The sequence below is a fragment of the Pteropus medius genome, unplaced genomic scaffold (genome assembly GCF_902729225.1).
Source record: "Pteropus medius unplaced genomic scaffold, Ma_sr-lr_union100, whole genome shotgun sequence".
NCBI classification, from domain to species: Eukaryota; Metazoa; Chordata; class Mammalia; order Chiroptera; family Pteropodidae; genus Pteropus; species Pteropus medius.
The window spans coordinates 5,052,699-5,072,975 of record NW_024340700.1 but is presented as its reverse complement, the minus strand read 5'-3'; the positions used below and the strand labels follow the sequence as shown (position 1 = coordinate 5,072,975).

Sequence of the window (20,277 nt, the reverse complement as noted above, 5' to 3'; positions counted from 1 at the left end):
TTATGCTTCTCTGTAGGAACATTGTCCACGTCAGGGGGCAGTAAAATAAATATCATTTTCCGTTGACTTCATTTTCAAAGAAGAGGTTTATTCCCTGGGGCGGGGTGGGGGGAGGGGACTCCCGCACTGGCTGGAACTGAAGGCAGACACCGGGGAAGCTGCCAGCCTGTTAAAATCGTGCTTCTGGGAGTTGACGCTCTCAATGAGTAGGGTTTTGTTTGGTTTTGGAGCCTTATTTTGTTCTGGTTTTGCATCTTCACATCAACATTCATGCCCTCTCATCCGCCCTCTGTCCCGGATGGTTTAAAACAAAACAAAACCCTACTGTAGGGTGGATTGTTTGCTCAGAGATGCTTATAGCTAGACAGAACTGTAGCAACTATGGAGCATGAACCCCTCTTTATAAAGGAGGAGGTTCGGCCCGCAGCTAAGCGGCTTCCTCACAGCCATTCAGCCCCAACAGACAGCCCTGGTCTTGCAGCCACACCGGGGCTCCCTGTGCCACCTGTCACCATTAGAGGACACTTTGGGACGTCGGGTTGAGGAGCAGTGACTTCTAACCTCTAGCAGGATATGATTCAATAGTATTGATTATGCACCTGACTTCTGCTTATTTGACTTCATCACACAGTCTCCCTCTGCCCCTCGGCCCTCCCCCTCGTCATTTCCTGCCTGCGAGCAGGTGGCTGCACTCACTCACGCTGCCTGCAGCTAAACTCGGTGTAGCAGGCCTGGAATTGGCTTAATTACAAGGCTGAGGGTGAAGTTTGTATTATTTTTTAAAAATAAAAGGATTCCCTTCTCCCCTGCTTTTGCAAGATCATCTCCGTGTTTAATTAACTTATAAAGAGAGATGCCTGCGCACGACCCCGGCTTCAGACACCCCATGTGGCATGAGCCACCTCTTGTTCTGGCTTATGTTACATTTATAGCGCCTCAAATGGAGCATTGTCTAACATTATTGCACATAGTCTTGTACGGTTTTGTGAGAAGTTTCAACCGATACCCATTAAAAGTAAAATATTTGCAGCTGACCCTTGAACGAGGCCAGAGTTTGGGGTGCTAGCACTTGCACGGTCAAAAATCCTCATATTTCTTTTGATTCCCCCCAAACTGACATACAGTCATCCCTCGGTACTGAGGGGGGATTGGTTCCAGGACCCCCTGTAGATACCAGAATCCGGGGATGCTCAAGCCCCTTCTATAGAATGGCATAGAACAGAACACACGGTCAGCCCTTCCGTCTGCGGCTAGTGGAATCCACAGATGCCAAATCCGAGGCCCGGCCGTGCGTTTACTGAATGAAACGCACGAGCAGGTGAACCCACACAGTTCCGATCCATGCTGTTCAAGGGTCAACCGTACCTCACACTGGATTTATACCATTCAGAATGCATTTTAGGAGAGTAAAACCGTAAGTTGACTTCAGATAATTGTGTATTAGCTGGGGAAAACGTCTAACAACTTTTATGAGCATGGGAACAGCGGGCATTATTTGAAGCCTGAAAACTGCTGAACTAAGGCCTGCGGACGTGTTGTTTTACCTTCTTCCCGCAGTGGATTAGCCCCAGAACGAAAATGAACCCCGAGGGGAATGTAGTTGGTGCCAAGATGCAGAGAATGCAAGGCTGTCCTTTCAGACTGGTGAGCGTCGTTCGAGCAGAGTAGGTCATCAGAACCAGTGGGTCTAGACTCTTGCGAGAGTTACAGGTTTTTATTTATTTATTTTATTTTGTACGCCTGCAGCACCTGGTCTTCCTAGGTGGTCTCCCATTCAAGTACCAACCAGGCCCGACCCTGCTTAGCTTCCGAGCTCAGACATGGGGCTTGTTCAGGGTGGCGTGGCCACAGACAAGCGTTGTAGGTTTTTAAACAACAGTGTAAACGGAAACCATGATGGTGATGTGGAGTATTGTACTTGTCTGCTACTCATATTCTAAAAAATTCACTGCAATTTTAATGTTTCGCTTACCTCATGACTTCACATAATATTCCCCTGGAACCAATAAACTCTGACCTAACTGTTGTGCGGATGCCCCACAGTGAAACTCGGATCCCTGGAGCCGGTGAGTCAGGAAATCACTGATTCACACGTGCGACGCTTGAAAAATGAGAGGACGGAATGATCTGTCGAAAGGAAAACGTGGCTCCTGGAACCGATGTGTCCGGTCACCTAGACCTTTCCATAGCCTCTGCGCCGGTGACCAGACGAGCGAGGGCTGGCCCGGTCCCCTCCAGTCGCGTGCTGTGCCCACGCCTGCAGCCAGCGCGGACGGGGGGGGAGGGGCTGGAAATCCCGAGCGGCGCCCTCCGCTCTTCGGGCTTGTGCTCTATGAGCAAAGGGGGAAGGGTGGCCGCCCCGCGACCAAGACGGCCCCCTAACTCCTAGATGCGGATTTTCGCCCGAACGCGGTATCCGGCGTCCAGGGCTCGCGGGCCTCGCTCGTGTGCCCGCTGCCTGGACGGAGGCTGTGAGGCCAACGCTCTTCCAGGTACACTTGACCTCTGGGAGTTTCAGCCCCAAGGCGGCAAGGCCCGCAGAGAGGGGGCCATGGGATTCTGTGACGGTGGCAGAGCCAGATGAGGGTGATACGGGGTTGCCAGGGGCCTGGTCACAAGTCCTGTCCCACTCACAGACAGACACGGAAGACATGCGACAGTCGGCCCTGAGGTTAGGGCCCAAGGCGCAAGCTCTACCCCCGCCTGCCTCCTCGGGGCAGAACTGGCTCTGCTTGTACGCAGAGGGCGGCCATGTCCCCCGCCTGGGGCTCCTTCAGTCCCTCTGAGGCTAGGACTTGTGGCCATGTCTGCTCCGGGGCGGACAGATCTGGGGTTGGCGCTGGGCGTGCACCGGGTCCTCCCCCGCCCTGGCCTGTCACCATCCCCAGCTCGGCTTCCTGCCTGCGCGTCCCGGACTCCAGCGAGCAGCCCCAGAGTCCGCTCTGTGTCCAGGGTGAGTCCCGCCACCAATTAGATGCTTTTAAAAATCACATCTTTTAACCTAAAATCACTGAGCAAAAAGGGATCTATTCAAGGGATGATTCATTGTCAGGACTTCAGGGGTGACGTAAGCTGCCTGCTAATCAGTTCTTTTGGTGAGCATTCAAAAGGCGCAGAGGATATCATTAAGATCCATTAACTCAGTAAGCACTTACTGAGTGCTTGTTTTAAAATCATACGCAAAATGGTAAACAAGACTGACTCAGAGTTTACAACCGGGCAGGACAAGTGGCCAGGCCACTTCAGGGCCATGTGGGGAGGTGAGCTGGGAGGGGACAGCAAGGAAGGCGGCTGCTACCGGGGCTCCTGATGGCGCCCGGGAAGCTCAGGGGAGGCCTCCTGGGAACAGCTGGGCCGACCTGTGAGCAGGGGTCGGCCAGCTAGGAATGGGCACAGAGGCAAGTGGGGCACTTGGGAAGAGTTTGTGCGAACGCGAGGCGCGGCGGTCAGCGGCCAGGCACTGGGGGCAGCCTTGCTCTTTCAGGGGTCCACGGGGGCAGGGGGTGAGGCTGAAGAGTGGCAGGAAGACCCTGCCCGCAGCTGCCATATCCACACTTCCCCCAGCGCCAAAGTGGTGGCCGGTCAGATGTGCCACCTCCGGAGCTCACCTGGCTTTATCAAGGAGGCAAACTGGAGAAGGGGCAGGCTGAAGGCCGGGACCCCAGAAGCCAGGCAGGTAGAATGGCAGCAGTCTGTAAACTCGGGTGATGTGGGAACCTGTGGGGAAATGTGCCAGGAGAACCCTGGCCGAGGAGCCCGAGGCTGGGGATGAGTCATTTCCTATTGAGATGTGACCGTGCGGCGTGGCTGGGGGCCCAGGGGACGCTTGCGACCAAAGGGCGCGTGGCCTGAAAAGGGTCGAATGCCGAAGTGAAATGGCTGGTGGCCTGAGAAGGAAGAATCGTGAGCTCGGGTGCGAGACAGACCCGGGTTCAAGTCTGACCTCCGCCGGTTCTGCTGGGCGACCAACAGAAGATGACAGGATGTGACACGGGAGGACACTCAGCGCTCCACAGGTAGCACGCTGTGCCAATAAAATCACGTCTGCCATAAACGTTCTTGGTGAAAGACAAAGGAGCCATGTAGCTTGCTAAGAGGCACGGATGCCTGACCCAGGCCCGCGTGTCCTCACGTGTGCGTGAGCTTGAAATCACACCCGAGCCCGAGAGTTCTCTCGGTGCGGTTGCCTTCTATCGCGGACACGCTCTGTGCCGGGCACTTTGGAGACAGTGTCCCGTTAATCCGGGCAGCGACGCTGGGGTCAGTGTTAAGCCAGCCGTCTTCACAGTACTGAAGCCGAACTGTCACAAAGCTTCTGTGACTTGACCGATGTCACGCGGCTAGTCAGTGGAAACACCCGTATTTATACCCAGGTTTGACAGACCGTAATGCCTAGGTGACTTCTACATGAATCCCATACATAAATGATCCGTGATTCTAACTCTATGTGCGTCCTGTTGGCGAGGGATGTTTTGGTTTTGATTTTGTGTTTTTTCGTTTATTGCATGGCTTACAATGTAAAACGAAAAAATAACTGATATGATTCTAAATAAGAGCGGTATAAGAAGGACGACTGTGAGAAGTCTGACTCCTGTCACCACCCCCGTCACCACCCCTGTCACCGCCCCGTCAGGAATGCTGGGCCCATCTGTTTCACAGGAGCCTGGTGAGATCCGGTCCACAGAACGACTCCGAGGGAATAAAGCCTGACGCATTATACAGACGTCAGTCAGTCTCGCATCTCACACTTGTAGAAAGAATCCTTTTAAGGGCGGTCCCTTGGTGTCGCTACCGACAAGGGAACATCCGCGTTGGACGTGGCATCTTGCTAATGTAACTGGTGGGAAAGTCAAATGGATTTGGTCCTTTGCAGTTTGTCTCACTATAGGGCGATTGCTCAGAGCAGAAACCTGTGTCTTGTGAACGTCTCGATTTTGCCATTCTCTGCTCTTGTCGGAGTGAGACTCGAGGTGGTGACCCCCATCTTTATTTTAAAGAACCATGTCAGGGTCCATTTGTTTGGTGACGTTGATTCCACGGTTAAGAAATCTTCATACAGCTTTCTCACGAGAGCAGGCCCCCTCCACCGGGCAGCCTCCGGGCCTTGCCGGGGAGTCGGGCAGTGGTGGGCACGGGTCTTTGAAGGGGCACGGATGGAGGCGGGGGGGGGGCGTAGGTGACCTGGGGGTGGACAGAAAGGAGCGTGAGGGCAGTGAGAAGCAGCCCTGCTCTGAAGTATCTCGTTATGCGAAAACTCTGCATATGGGGAACTTTGTCATTTAAAAGAACTGTTGTTTTAGTTCATGTGTCATTCACGTCAATCTCGTTGACACCAAAATGTTTTACATTTTCCCAAACCTTCCTGAAGTGCATATGATAGCATTTGCTGGAGAAGGCGGTCCCGCAGAGCCTCGCGTTTGGGTAATGTCCTGATGATCCGCTGAGGTCCCGCCATGCGAAAATGGTCCCAGCCAGCGGGTCGGTCACGCTTACGCTGGTATCTGTGCTCTCGTCCACGTGGCTAATGTCCAGTGCACTCTCTAAGGGCTTTCTAAAAAGCGCTGACCAAAAAATGGGGAAACAAAAGAACAAATCCAAATATAATTTATGGTTTGACTGAAAAAAAATGGCTGTTTCTTTCTACCACATGTACATGATCTCTCTGTTTTAGAAATCGCTCTGCTCTGCCCTCTTTATATGTGATTTTAAATGTTGTCACTGCAAGAATTCACCTCTGGCTACGATGTTTACAAACCCAGGAAGCCAGACAGCGGGGCGTGGCCACGCAACGTGTTGCCGCGCACTCTGCAGGCTTCAGCATCCCTCCAGCCTTACTGGGTGTCCGGCTGAGGCTCTGCTTTCTCCCCAGCCGGCCCGCCCCCAGGCCCGGTCTCGGGGGGCACCATCCCTGGGTGGGCGTCACTCACAGAGCGAGCTGCTCCTGCGAGCTCGGGCCCCCGCCCAGCGGGAGGGCGGCACCCGCTCTGGTGGAGAAGCTTTCTGCCAAGATGCGCTGCGCGTTTTCCCCAAAAAGGTGCGGGCCCCGCCCTGACCGGGGCGGAGAACAGGCAGGCTCTTCTAATTTAGTTTGCGACGGCAGTTAATGGTCACGCCCGACCTTGTCGTGTTTAGCATTGGCATTTGCAGCTGAAACGTGGCCTTGGGGAAGGGGGGCTAGCTGAGCACACTCAGGTGGCCACTGGGTGGAGGATGCACTTGGCGGCCTTTTCATGAGACTTGTCCGCAAACACGGGCCATAGTTCTGGTCGGTTTCACCGTGCTGTCTTTCCCTGAGGTTCCCAAACTCCAGATTAACGCGTGTCGTCGAATCGAATCAGCTGCCATGAGAGTTAGAAGCAGAATTGTTTTCTGTGTTCTCACATGTGCCGATGACTTAAGACGCCCATCAAACTAAACCTTTGACAAAGTAATTGGCGCTCCTGGAGCTTTCCAAGGTACTCACGGTCCACAAAGAGCAAAAGTAACAGTCACACGGGGCTATTTCTTAGCCTATTTCTTACCTTTAGTAAAAAAAAAAAAAAAATAGTTTAAAAAATCGTAAATCTATCACCTGGAGCTAATTAAGGTGACCTATCTTTGATGGCCACATAGTAACTTACCAGAAGTCAGGTCAACATGGGCCACCCCCTTCCTGGTTTCTATGAGTTTTTAAGTTTCTACGTCATTGACTCCACCGGGTTCAGTGTTTTGCCAGAGACTGATACCATGACAGGATCGATATTTAAGGGAGATGAAAATGATCCAACAGCACGTAGAATTTCCGTGCCATTTGAACATCAGAGAAGTTCTGCCAAAATTCAGACTTCATGTACTCGTTGGACCCGTTTAAGCTTTGAACGTGGCCTTTGGGAAAACATGGCTGTAGCAGTGTCCCCAGGCAGGTTCTCGAAGGTGCTCAGTCCGGCGCCGCCGGGATACTCGGTGCCGCGGTCGCGGGGCCCCGGGCGTGTGTGCGCGTGCGCGTTCCGGCGTTTGTCGATAGGCCCGTATGTGGCTTTTCCTTGCGACGCCTGTTGCGTGGGCTGTTTCCTAGGAGTCTGTTGGCGATGCCTCACCTGAAAATCTTCGGTGCTTCTCAGTCACGTCTGCTTTGTCTGCGCTGCACCCTTCCTCCTGTGGTCTGAGGTCTGTGCCCTGCTCTGGGCACCGGGGCCTGGATTGGTAGTGGGCCGAGGGCTGCTGAGCACTGGGCATCGGAGCAAGAGGTGAGCAGCGGGCAGGCCATGTAGCTAGCGCAGCTACATCTGTGTCTGCAGCCGCCCCCAGCGCCAGCATCACCGCCTCAGCTCCCCCTCGGATGATCAGGCGTTAGATTCTCATAGGCGTGCTGGTCCCTGGGGCCACAAAGGTTGGGGGCCGCTGTTTTAGAAAATTTACCCCGCGAGCTGCTATCTATACATCTCTAGTCCTCCCCTCCCGTCACCCACGCATCCATCCAGGGCTTTGGTGTGTCTGCGCTGTCAGGGGCTGTGCTGAATGGCAGATGATGCCTCCTGGTCCATGCGGACCGCTCTCCGCCCAACTTTTACATTCACAGGAGAAGGGGAGCCAGACAGGCAAACGGGCGATTTTAACACAAATGCTAAAATGGGGAAGTTTTAGGTGTCTACAGGAGCACATCAGAGGGGCACCTACCCAGACCTGACGGTGAGGGCACAGGGTGCTGGAAACAGTGACATAGCAGCTCGCGCCCGCCCGGGTCCAGCCCGTGGCTGTCAGGGATCTTCCTGTTCCCGGCTGATGGTACAGAAGGCGTTTAGACCACTTTAGTAGATGGGTGGGAAATCAGCAAGTCAAACACTGAGTCAGGGACAACTTAGAGGGATTTCATCGCGGCCATACGAAATAGGTTTCCCAGAGTGGCGGCCGCTCTTCTCGGAGCCACCATAACTCGTTCGATGACAACCGTCGATTTCAGAACAATTCAACTGATGCCCATCAATACAAATAGACATATCACCCCGGTTTAGGGTCTCCTTGAAATTCCCCAAGCCTCATGTGTCCTCCAGCAGCTCTGTTAGGGCAGGTCGCGGGGTGGCGGCAGATGCCTTCACGAAACTGACCCGTTCCATCCGCAATTGCTGTGACTCTGCGAAGGCCACGCATTTTGTAAGGTGCTGCAGCTCAGAGCTGCTTCTGGGCAAATGACAAGTGTTATTAAATAACTCGTTAGAAATGCACGTCCTCGGCCACACCCCAGATCTGGATGGGAAGCTCTGGGATGTAGCACTGTTTTTCAGAGATCCTCAAGATAATCTGAACCACTGCTTTAAGGAAACACACACACACACACACACACACACACACACTTTCCAAAACAATTACTCATGTTAGCATGGATACCTAAAAAGTATAATTTTGAAACTTTCTTTTAAAATTGTTTCTATTTCAATGGCCATATGGACCTAAATGTTAAACGACTCACTTTTCATTCCTCTTTGTGTAGGAAACGTTGCCATTCTCGATTTGCAAACTGATTTAATGATAAAGACTCCGATATCTATCTCCCGGGCATGATGGGCGAGGTCAGCTAACACCTTGGCGGGCTCTGTGAGTGCAGGAGGCATATGTGAAAAGGGGGTTTGCAGGCCGCTGTGTTCCCCACTTCTGCGGAAAGCCCCTTATGCATGCTCTCTGGGGCTTTCACATGTAGTTTACAAAGCAATTTGAGAGTCTTCAGAATTATAGGTTCCACAGTAATGTAAAGATATTAGCACATAAAAGCATTTTCTTCCAGCTGCCCACCCTAAAGTATATAGGAGGAAACAGACGCATTTAGGAAGAAGGCAGTGCGTATTTTGGAAAGGAAACATTTGTGTATACTTGTGTTACATAGTGGTAGACCTTTTCTAAGTGTCCTTTATCTAAAACTTGGCAGATGATGACTCAAGTTCAAGGTCAAGTCATGTTAATAAGACGCTATTTTCTTTTTCTTTTTTTCTCATTGTACTTGAAAGGTATCTATCTCCAGGGAAATCAGCTCAGATTGTAGCTGGAAGTTTGCCTTCTGGTGAAGGCAAAGCGGAGGAAGAATAATTTTTCAGTTTGTTTGCTCAGTGGGGGTTGCTGCAGCTGAACTGCGATGCTTTTTGCTGTTTTGGCAGCAACTCACTTAAATTTTAGAACTTGCAAAATGTTCCATGAGGCCGTAAGTCTCTCTTTACTATGTTACTACCAAAACCTTTGAGAAGAAATTTCACGATGCAGTTCTATTTCCCTTCTCCCGGTCAGAGGTTATATTTTTTAGAGGAAAACCCAGTAAACAAAACCCGCCATTGCTTTTGTTTCTATCCCAGTACTTAATGGTGAACCCGACAGTACCTGACAGCACCCAACAGCACCCGCTGTGGGTACCCGCCAGCACCCGCCATGGGTACCCAGCGTTGCCCCTGGTGACCAAAAGAGAGAGGCTGTCCCAGAGGTGCCCTTCCCAACCTTTCCCGCTGCGTCCTGACCTGGACACGTGGAATCTGTGGCCTTGTGTCCTAAGAGGAAAGCGAAAGGGGCTGAGCCGGGTGGAAATGCCACTTTCTAGGTCAAAAGCAGTTGAAGATCAGCCTCTGCACAGGCCAAACTTCGCCGCATGTGTTTTCTGGCTGTGAGGAGGGGCAGCCTTGCACGGGGGAGGCTGGGAAGTGCCCCCATGGCACTCCTATGCCGGCAGCCTTGGGAGCCCTGCCTTGCTCTGCCGGGAGGGGGCTTCTGTCAGGAGGGGGAGGAGCCCCACAGCCTCCAAGAGCCGGGGGAGGTAGGAGCTGCCTCTGAACCAGACTTCCCCTCCCCAAATGGCCATTTCCATCCCACGTTCTTCTCTAGGCTTGGTAGGAAGTGGGGAGAAGGTTCTTCATGACTTTTCCGCGTCAGCGTCGATGTCCCAGTTTTTTGCTGCTCGTACCTAAGCTGCTCTAGCGTAAAGAACGTCAAGGTAAGGCTCAAGTTGTCTGGGTTCAAACTGAGATTCTCTGCCTAAATTAGCACTTAAATAGAGCTAAACCTCTTCACCCCCGTCCCCGCCCCCCCATAGGGCTACCTGCCCGGTGCGGCTGTTCCAAAGATAAATTAAGATGACCAATAAGACAGTCCCTTCTGCCGGACACCCCAGGTCACAGTGACCTGAACTGACCACATACCGCGTATCTAAAATGTCTTCCATGTGTAAGAGGTCAGCAGAACACCCTGAGGACAACTCGGGGTCTCCCAATGGATCGTGTCAATGGACTGTTTTCCTAGATGGCGTCTCACATTCTCACGGCATAATGCGCTCCTTTACATAAAAGAACCTGGGCGCATCCAACTGACTGCTGTAAATCTCTGTCTAGGAGGAAACAGGCCACATCCTTGTGGATGGCGGTTGATTTGCGGGCCGTTGCTGGAAGAGAATTTCCGCCACGTGTGAAAAAGAATGTGCATGTTAATTTATCATTCAGAGGGGATTTTTTTTTTCCTTTTTGGAAGAGCTAATGTACAAAAACTGTTAGTACAAAGAGAGAGAGACAGGGAGAAGCTGAGTGTGGGTGGGTGAGGGTTGCGATCTAGCCGGGAGAGTGTTTTTCTGCACGAGGCGTAAGCGACGCTGCGGGGGGCTGGGCTTGGCACCAACCGCGTGGACTCGGAGCAAGCTCCTCCTACGAGGCCCGGAGAACGGGAAGCAGGAAGCGGGGACAACTTTGAACCACTTTTTCAGAATCGAAATGAGAAGGTTATGAGCATCTGAGCTTTCGCAGTCTAGTTCGAATTTAAAAAGGAAATCCCCAAATGTTATTGCTTCTTAAGAGATGATATAGGGTGTTCTCCCCCCAGAAACACAAAAGAGAAAAGTCTGGATACAAAGACGGTGGCTGGACCACGTGAGGGGTCATAGGGCCTTATGTTAGGGTTCTCAGGGGGACAGAAACAGAATCAGCAGGGGGAGGGGAAGGGAGAGAGAGGGGCTGAAAGTCTGCAGACTTAAAGGGATATAAAAGATGAAAGATGCTTCATTGAGCAAACGGTTGAGCACCATGGCCTAGCCAAATTGACACACAAAATGAACTGTCACCGGAAGGAAGGAAGTTGATAATTTAAGGTAGATTTTGTACTTTTTCTTTGAAAGTTGTTATCAGAACAGTTGCATTTCTTGGAATTGAATGGGCTCGTCCTGCTGGAGATGGCCTTTGGGGTCCCCAGCCATCTTCGGGGCTCTTTGAAGGTCTTCTATTCCCTCCCGAGGTGACAGGCCTATTCTGACACGCAGGACGGGAAGGACAAACGTGGATTGCCTCTCTGTCCACCTCACAGCACCCCACCCTTCTAGATCAACCCAGGAAAAAAATCTGCGTGACATGTGGATTCGTTTAAAGGGAAGTCAGATGGTGCGGGTCCGGCAGTGTTCCCCCGCCTCATGACAAAGGAAAACCCGGGTCAGCGGCATCAGCAGCTCCCAGGCGCCCGCGGCATGGCCGCGCTCTGGCTCGCGACCTGTCACCCCGCTCCTGCGTCGTCCGCCCCAGGCCCGCCGCCCTCCCTGCGCCTCCCTGGAGAGCTGCACAGGCTGTCCTCCTGGGTCTTCACTCGGGCTGTCCCCTTGCCTGCAGCACTGTCCCCACGCGCCCGCAGGCTCACTCTCACCTCGGTCAAGTCTGGGCTCCGGTGCCAGCTGCGCACCGTGCCCTGCCCCCACCCTCCGCTTTTGGCCAGCGCACTTACCGCGCCTGCGCGGCCCGTAACCGGCTCACCTGTGCCTCTATCTGCTTTGTAGTCTAGGTTCTGGGCCATGAGCCTCACACGGGCCCGGGCTCCATCTGTCTGGTTTGCGCACGCACCCCGAGTGTCCACGGTCACTCCTGGCGCAGCAAGAACATTCGCGGCCCGATTCACATTTGCTGAACGAAAGCCCGAGCACGAGCGGTTTCTGAGCGTGGCACTGGCAGTCGGCCGCCCCGAGGTCCCTCGTTCGCCATTTCTAGATTGTTCTCACTGGCCCCTGAGGGGATTTAGGAAGAGGAAGGAGGTTTCCGTTTGCAGATCTCTGGGGGCATCCCCACCACTGGGCACCGCTGAGAGCATTTGCACATCTGATTTAAAAAATGACCTTATTTTAACTAAATAGAGAATGCAAATCCTACAAGAACATTTCGAATAAGATATTTTAAAGGTTTCTTTTCCCTTCGCAGAACACAGAATACAAGTGGAGAATGGTACACTTTGCTCGTGGAAATGCCCCTGCTCTTGGACACGTGCGCGAGTTAAGCATCGTTTACAACTTGCCGCCTTTGGTCCCATTTGATTTACACGTCCCAAGCATGAAATGTGAAGTTTTATGGCTCGGTCATTTTGCATCCTACATGTCCCCCAAAACAAAAACAAGCAAACAAAACGGATACTTAAATCTCAGGCTTTCAAAAGCGTATAAAGAGTTGCCTGTTGGCAGAATAGCAAATTTACATTTAAAATTTAGCCATATTTTTAGGACAGACACAAGCATATAGAAAACCATTGATTTGTCTAATATCGAATTATCTCGATCTCTTCACCTGTCTTCTAGTCGCTAAGATGACTTACTCTAAAAACTCAGGCTGGAAAACTTGGAGATTTTTTTCCCAAGAAGCAATGGTGCCGGCTGGGGTGGGCTGGCGCGTGTGGTGGGCGCGTCTGTCTGGGCGGAGAAGGCGGGGCCCGGGAGAGGAGGCGGGGCCTGGAGAGGAGGGCGGGGCCTAAGAGGGGGTGAGAAAGGGGCGCTCAGAACGAAACTCGTTTCTCGGCTCGGAGCTGGGGGTGGGTGGCGCGACACAACAGGCGGAAGGTCCCTCGGAGAAAGCTGGCGCTGCAAGTCCCTTAGACGAGTCAGTGTGAGCTGTCTCATCCGGAAGCCCCGATGGAAAGAGCAGGCCCCAGTTCCCGGCGTTCGGCCTGGGCCAGCCGTCGGCCTAACGCTGTCTCTGCATGTTCCCTCTGAAAATAAAATAATAGTCCCCACAGTTATGTCCAAAATGTCTCGCCCTAGGGCTGCTAGAGTGTGGCAGAGCTAGGCTGCAAAACGAGGTCTGTCCTGGCTCCAGAGACCGATTTTCATTTACTCATTTGTTCGTTTGTAATATTTCTAGCTATCGAGTGCTTACTCCAAACCAGGCACCGCGCTAGGCATTTTGACACACATGATATTCTGTCATGCTCACAGCAACATGAGGAGGTGAATCTTGTTATCGTTCCCACTTTAAAGATAGAAATCGCAGCTCAGAGAGGTTCCGTATTTCACCCAGGGACACACAGCGAGGAGGAGGCACAAGCACCATCTGAACCCGGGAGTCTGTATCCAGAAGAAAGACGAGCGTCCGCTCCCGCATGAGTCTGCCAACTCAGGCTCTCTCCCAGGCGCTGGCCTTTAGGAAGGTCAAGTGCATACACGGATGCAAAGAACACTCCTTAATTAAAATTTAAAATTAGACTGCGTTCACGGCCCAGTGGAGCCATGGTCCATGGTCCACGGCCACGCCACCATGAACAAGCCTGATGTCTGATCTTGGAAGCTAAGCAGGGTCGGGCCGGGTTAGTACTTGGTTGGGAGACCACCTAGGAAGACCAGGTGCTGTAGGTATAAATAGATAGATAGAAAAAAATTTTAAATTAGAGATTTCTCAGGCCACGTTCTTTTACTATAATCCAAAGCAATACCATAATAATATGGCCGAACACATTTTTCACAGTATGGAGGTTGATAAGCACAATTCTACGTAACTTCTGCATCAAAAAAGATTAAAACCGAAATTAGGAACCGTCCAGAAACGTGTGAAAAGGAGAACGGTTTATTTTGAAGACTCTGGGATCCCCAAAAGCTCCCTCCACTCAGGGAAAACGCGTGGACGGAAATGCCTTCAGCACGAAAGAAGAATGACTAAAGAGAAAGTCGCGTGCACGCCCTCACACGTCAAAACACGGACGGAAGATGAAAGTGCAAAGAATTTGCGAGCAGCCGAACCTCACACGCACAACGTAAGAAAGCAAGAGCAAGCACACGGACTGATTCTTTCAAACCCGGGGTGGCCGAGGAGGCCCGCGTTGGGGATAGGGGGCCGCCAGGCCACTGCAACTCCTGCCCTTTGGAGAACCAGGTTTCAACCATTTTCTTTCCAAAACAAAGAAGTTGCATTGGTCTAATGAAGCCAAACTTGCTACCGAGAGCAAGCAAACCATCAGAAATTCTTAACCACGAGGCTCTCATTTCGGAAGAGTCCGCATCCAGAGGGGTGACAGTCCTCTGACGGGCGATGCCGACTCTCGTAAGTCACACTCTACGTGCACTGGGGGACCGTCACACTAACAGGAACCTGGATGACGTTCACTAGTTACAGCGTACACGCCCTTCCCGCCTTCCATCCCGGTCGTCTGCTGAAAAGTTTGAATTTTCACTGGTTGTATTTTCATCGTAGTTATGCTGTGCCTGGTGACTGCTTACTCAACAACAAAAAAGCCCCTAAAAACCAGAGTTTTTAGTTTCTCTTTAAATCCTTCGTCCTCCAAAACTCATGTGTCGCCAGTGCTTTGGGCTTTTTTGGCGGGAAGCTTTGATGACAGCAATATGACTTGCTCTGATTGGTTTTGGCTCTTATTTCAAAACCTCACAAAAAATACTCATTTTGGATTTTGCTGTCATTGCAAAACTTTCCGTTTGCATTCTGTGATTGTGAAACTATCCTTTTACGTTTTTCCTTTTCCACTTAGATTGGCCCCACCAGCCGACTGCCCGTACCAGTCCCTCCCCCACCCCGCCTCCCACCACAGTGCCGGCCCAGCACCCAGGAAGTGCGATTGTAACTCTTTTACCCCGCAGTGTTTTCCAGGAAAGTGTGAATTTTGTGAACCAAATCAACGATTTGGAAAGTTTAAAAAATTCATGAATTATATTTTCTTCAGAGTTTTACTGAGCTCGGTGACTCCTAGGTGAGTTCGCCTGGAAATGACCGCGATGGGACACCTCCAGAGGTCGGTTCCAGTTGTCGCCGCTAGGAGCAGTGTGGGCCAGTGCAGCTGCGTGGCCCTTTGGATGGGGTGGGCGGGGCAGGGGGCGGGGCGTACTTTTACATTGAAGGAAGCCTGGCGCCTCCAGGGGGCGGCAGCCGATGCTGGGGGTTGTGGGAAAAAGCTTTGGCCAAAAGACGTTGCTTTACGCCAATGACCGGTGAGATATAGATGAGTAATGCATACCTTTATGCAGTTGATCAGTTTCTAATAAACTTTGTGGAAATTTTTTAAAAGTAGAATCAGGTTCTAAATGTAGGAATCAGAGGACATTTTAGGGACGCCCGGATCTATCTCATGTTAATCTCTCTTCTGAAAACTCATTGACATGGAACTTCTTTAAATCGAAGTTCAAAGAGTAAAGCCGGACGTCACCTGTACTTTACGGTTACTTAGGAAATAATGTTTGACTGAACACGGATGGATTTGCAGAGCATATATACTGACCCAGCTAGAAAACAGGCCCGTTTAGCGTGTTTAGAGCTTGCTTTTATACGGGAAGAGCATTTGAACTGAGCCCTCGCTAAAACAATCTCGCCTTAGCAAACGCAGAATCCTGGGAACACGGTATGTTAACAGCTCGCCCTAGAGAATAAAGCATGACACCCGTCTCCGGGGAGACCGAAAGCCCTAATTGGCCTTCATTGCTGCTTTTCGTTGGATTTATAATCCACGTGTGCAGTATCTACAAAGTGGGCCCACATTCTAGACTTTTGTGTCCGAGCTCCCTCGGAGGGCTGCGATGAGCGCTTCTGACGGTGAATTCACTGAGTCTTCTGAGCGCAGTTCTGACAAACGCATTCACAGAGGGAGATGCAAAGCGGGCCACTTACGGTGGCGGAAAGCGCGTTTCTCTTCCCCTCCTGGGGTGACCCAGCCCACGAGTGGCTGTAAATGGCGCGTGTGTAAGTTGCGGAGGTGGACGGGGCAGAGGCCCGGGCGTATTTACGCTCTTCAGGGCTCCTCCCTGCGCTCTGATCACTCTGCGGTAGAGAGCTTATTGTGTCCCTAAAAGACAACGTTGCCAAGCTTACCAGTCTCAGGGACAGAGGGTGAGGAGGATTTAATCTAAATCATTAACAGAAGACGGTTTTACCTTAGCCTGTCATCGGATGGTATTCCCCCAAATAAGTAGACTTTGGGAATTTATAGCAAGGATGGTTTACTCTTTATTCTTCAAAAAATAATGAATTCCTCTCTTCGGCAGTGTGGCCTAATCTGAAAGCTGGATCAGATAACTGTAGGCTGTGGGTATACACATTGTCACTTGTTAAGACCGTGACAGTTAGCCAGAAACCAGTGGGGTGGAATCTACAGGAACACCTAGCAGCTGTCAGGAAATATGACTGACGTCTCCTTCAGATGTTGGGACTCCGCTGGAATTCACCTCGAGGGCCCTGTGCCACTGTGGCTTCTAGGGTTGTTTGCATACGTGAATCCACATTCTCGCTTCTCACCGAGAGCGTGCACAAAGTGGCGTTTGGGGTCTTCTAAGACCCCAGGAATCAGAAGCGCTCTCTACCGCCTCTAGCCCAGCAAGCTTCCCACAAACGATGCTTCCTCCTCCGTATCTCCAGGAATCAGGAAAAGGCAATCACAGGAAACATTTAGGTTTAAATTAGATCATGATTTATCTGTCCATTATGTAAGGTTATTAGATAAAAGTCACAGTCATTGTAACTCCGTTTTAATTGTTCGATTCTGCAATCAATCAGGAGGGTCTCTCAGAATGCACGTGGTAGCGTCCCTTAACTTTTGTCATCAGACGGGTCGATCTGAGTCCATGGCGTCCCATTATGTTTCCCAGCAAGCCCGAGCTGTGGCCTTTATGCCGTGGACAGGGAAAGAGCTGATGGCAGCCATGAAGTGACCGCCTTCAAGCCACCCTTTGTTTCCTGGATTTTACTCAGACGCGCGTCCTTTTGGTGACTCCTGGGAAGGACTGTATTCAGAGTCCATCTGTCTACCCACCGTGAAGCACAGGTCCTCGGACCAAGGACGGGGGGCCCACGCTCAGATCCCCTGGAGCGGGGCAGACGAGCTCTGCACAGAGCATGCAGCTTCTCGCCCGTCTGTGGCCTTCTCGCGCTGGCTTTCCGCGAGCCACCCGCTTGGCAGTGTTGTTTTTGCTGGCTCCCTGCCTGGTGGCGCAGCTTGAGCAAATGCAGATGTTCCCTCTCTGCCCAGTTCAACTGTGAATATATAGACTTGGACTGGGGCCGGCTGGGTCCTGTAAAAAATGACCAATGTGACATGGTGAGAAAATCCAACCAATTCTTTATGCCACTTAGCTTCGGTATGTCCGTCTGTAAAGCCGGCACTGGCCTTGATCGCTGTGACTCTCAGTGCTCAGCAGACCAACATCTCGGAGGCAGAAAGTAGAATGCGGTTCACTGCGGAGCTTTTCAATCAGGAGACTACGTTTCGCTTTTTAGTATATTTTTTCAAGTAGGGTCGATACACCAAATAATTGTTTTTATTACTGCTGGCCATGATGGTGGATGATCTGAGCAGGGCGAGGGTCCTTGCGTCGGATCGCCGTGAAACCTGTGGGCACAGTGCTGGCTGATCTACCAGGAGCACAAGACGCCTGGATGGAGATTTCTGGAAACTTCCAGTGGAAATTTCTACCAGAATGGAATGCTGGAGGGAGAGCGGGGGGGAAGTAAAGTTTCGGGCACATGAGTGGATCACAGGAATCGGACAGGAGACGTGGAGTCGGTGCAGAGACGAGTGTGAATTCGGGTCCCCCGGTGCTGGCCGGCACCTAGGCCCACGGCTGCTCGCTCCCGGCCAGGAAACCACATCGAGCGGCTGCCTGCGGGCCAGAGCGGAGCGGACAGCCACGCCGAGGCAGACGAGCTCCATGGGGAGGAAGCCCGCTTCTCCTGCCCCTGCCTTCGTGGATGACTACGGTCTGACTTAGCACAGCACGTAAACATCAAGTTATTAAATCTGATGTCCGAACGAAACAAAACGAATGTGTCCAGAGATCATGGAAGATACACTGTCTAATTCCTCCTTCCTTCAGCTACGGCTCTGAGAGATGCTGGCAGACTTCTCTGGCTCTCTGTCAAGTCATGCACATGACAAGTGGGGCTGCAAAAACAAGGCTGCTTATCTGTTGGCTTCTGCGAGTTATTTTTTTTCTCGTAAGAGTCCGTTTCGAAAGATTTAATATGCAACGTTCTGGCTTTAGCTCACAGGGTCATGCGCTGCCTTTACAGAAGCAGGATGGTGTGGGTGCCAGCAGAGACAGCCAGCGTCGTCTAGACAAGGGCCTCCTCTGTCGTGAAGTGCAAACCCTGGAAACACGTGCCAGGCACTGCGTGTCGACACAGGGTGACGCGTGTCACGCAGCTCTCCAGCTCTTTGCCCCTCCAGGCACCTGGATGAGAGAAGCTGGGGGAGAAACCTGCCTCTCTAAGTCAAGGCCTGACGTCAGAACAGTTCCTGCATGCCGGTCCCCCATGCCGGTGAGCCCTGCCTCCGCGGCACGCCCTGAAGTACCCGCCGTTCCTGGTCCAGAGGGAACACAGGTGAAGGGCACACTGCGCCCCAGGCCACGCTTCGCTTTTTTTTTTTTTGGAGATGAACAGAAAAAGATACATTCTCTGGATTAAATGAACTATGTTGATCCTCGTTTTTGAGACAAAGCAGTAAGAGCCACTTTTTCTTTTTCCCGCAACTGCATCTGACCCTTTGTATAAATGTCGAGGCTCATTATAAAAACACAGCCATTAAAATAAAATACTGTTTGCAAGATAAAGATTTCCAAGCCGCAGATGAAGAGCTGCTTACTTCAGAGGTTGATAATATGCTGTTCAGATGACACATGATGCTTCGTGTGGGCTGTAAGGCACTGGCCTTGGGTGGGGGTGCCGACTCAGCAGGGGTTTGGGCAAGCTTTTGTGAAACTCTAAGCTCCGTTGTCCCTACGGTGTTCCTGGGGATCAGCACACAGCACCTCCAGTGATTTAAGCCACTCCCCAACCCACACCGCTCACCCCTCATGCGCCTGTGTTCAGTTTCTCCTCGAATGCTTTCACTGGACGCTGGCTCTCTTAAATCTTTCTTTCTTTTAGGCCTTGTTTTATATACATATATAATGCTTAGACAGATAAAGTCTATACCAAACCCACATTTTCTTTACATTGATTTTAACTTTTGGACTCGTTTAAAATACACAGTGGTCTGAGCAAAATAACTCACAGGCATGCGGCTGATGCCCCTGAGCACAATGGAAACATATGTGTGTGTATACATCTATAATTCTATATAGGATTCTCTCTCTATAATTCTCTCATATTGCTGTCACGTGACTTTCAAAACAGCATCAAACAAAATTGAGATATCTGACTTATAAAAGTTTGGTAAAGGTGTCGATTATTTAACCAGGACTCCTGGTTGCATTCTAATTTCTATGTTTTTGAGAAATGAGAACTGCTTCAGCATCCTACAAGTCTCTGGGCTTCTAAAGTGCTTTAATATACATTTTTAATAACAACATCTTCAAAGTTTAGTTTAGCGTCCTAGCACGGCGGTGTTACGTAAGAGGTAGCACTCGCTTGGTTAGTTACCACAAGAATTTGGTGCTGATTATGTAACCTTATCAGTGCCTTTGATACCAGTTCCTTCAGGGCTAGACACACACCGCCATTAAGCAGAGCTTTTTTCAGGGTGGGGGAGTGGAGGGGGAATCGAATGTTTCACATCTGATTAATGAAAATGTCCATTTGGATCTTATTATTCATCAAGAAGCACTCCTTTTTCAGAAGGTATGGATCCTTAAGAAGATATGTTTGGAATATTAATGTTTTAATGATCTGCCTATCATGAAAATACCCTCATTGAAAATTAAACACTATGTTGATGTTTTTTAAAACAATAAAGAATAATATACTCTATACTGATTTTTAGCTGTTTTATAACATAAAGCCGATCAAAAATTGTAGTCGGTTTTACGGTTAATTTGTTTGAATTCGTAAAAACAAATGAAACTGGAGATCTAGGAATATTAGGGGTAGCTGAAAGAGTTGTTTTTATCATCTGTGGTCTGTTTTCAAGGCTGTCCCACTCAGTGTATCGATTTTATAATATTTTTCTTACTAAAATTATAATAGCCTTTCTTTTTAGGCTTGACTACCACAGTACTGTAAGACTGCCTCTCTCAATTTAGTCAAGATTTGTTCATATCGACGCAAACAGAAATGTGTAACCAGCTGGCCTGCAGATGGTAGGTGGGGTGCAATCATTGAGTGC

The 20,277-nt window shown here is 50.8% G+C and overlaps 1 pseudogene; it reads right to left on the bottom strand.

Annotated features, from left to right (window-relative positions):
• Positions 1 to 1,737: 1,737 nt before the first annotated feature.
• LOC120618318 (uncharacterized) lies at positions 1,738 to 1,853 on the bottom strand (annotated as a pseudogene).
• Between the last annotated feature and the right edge of the window lie 18,424 nt (positions 1,854 to 20,277).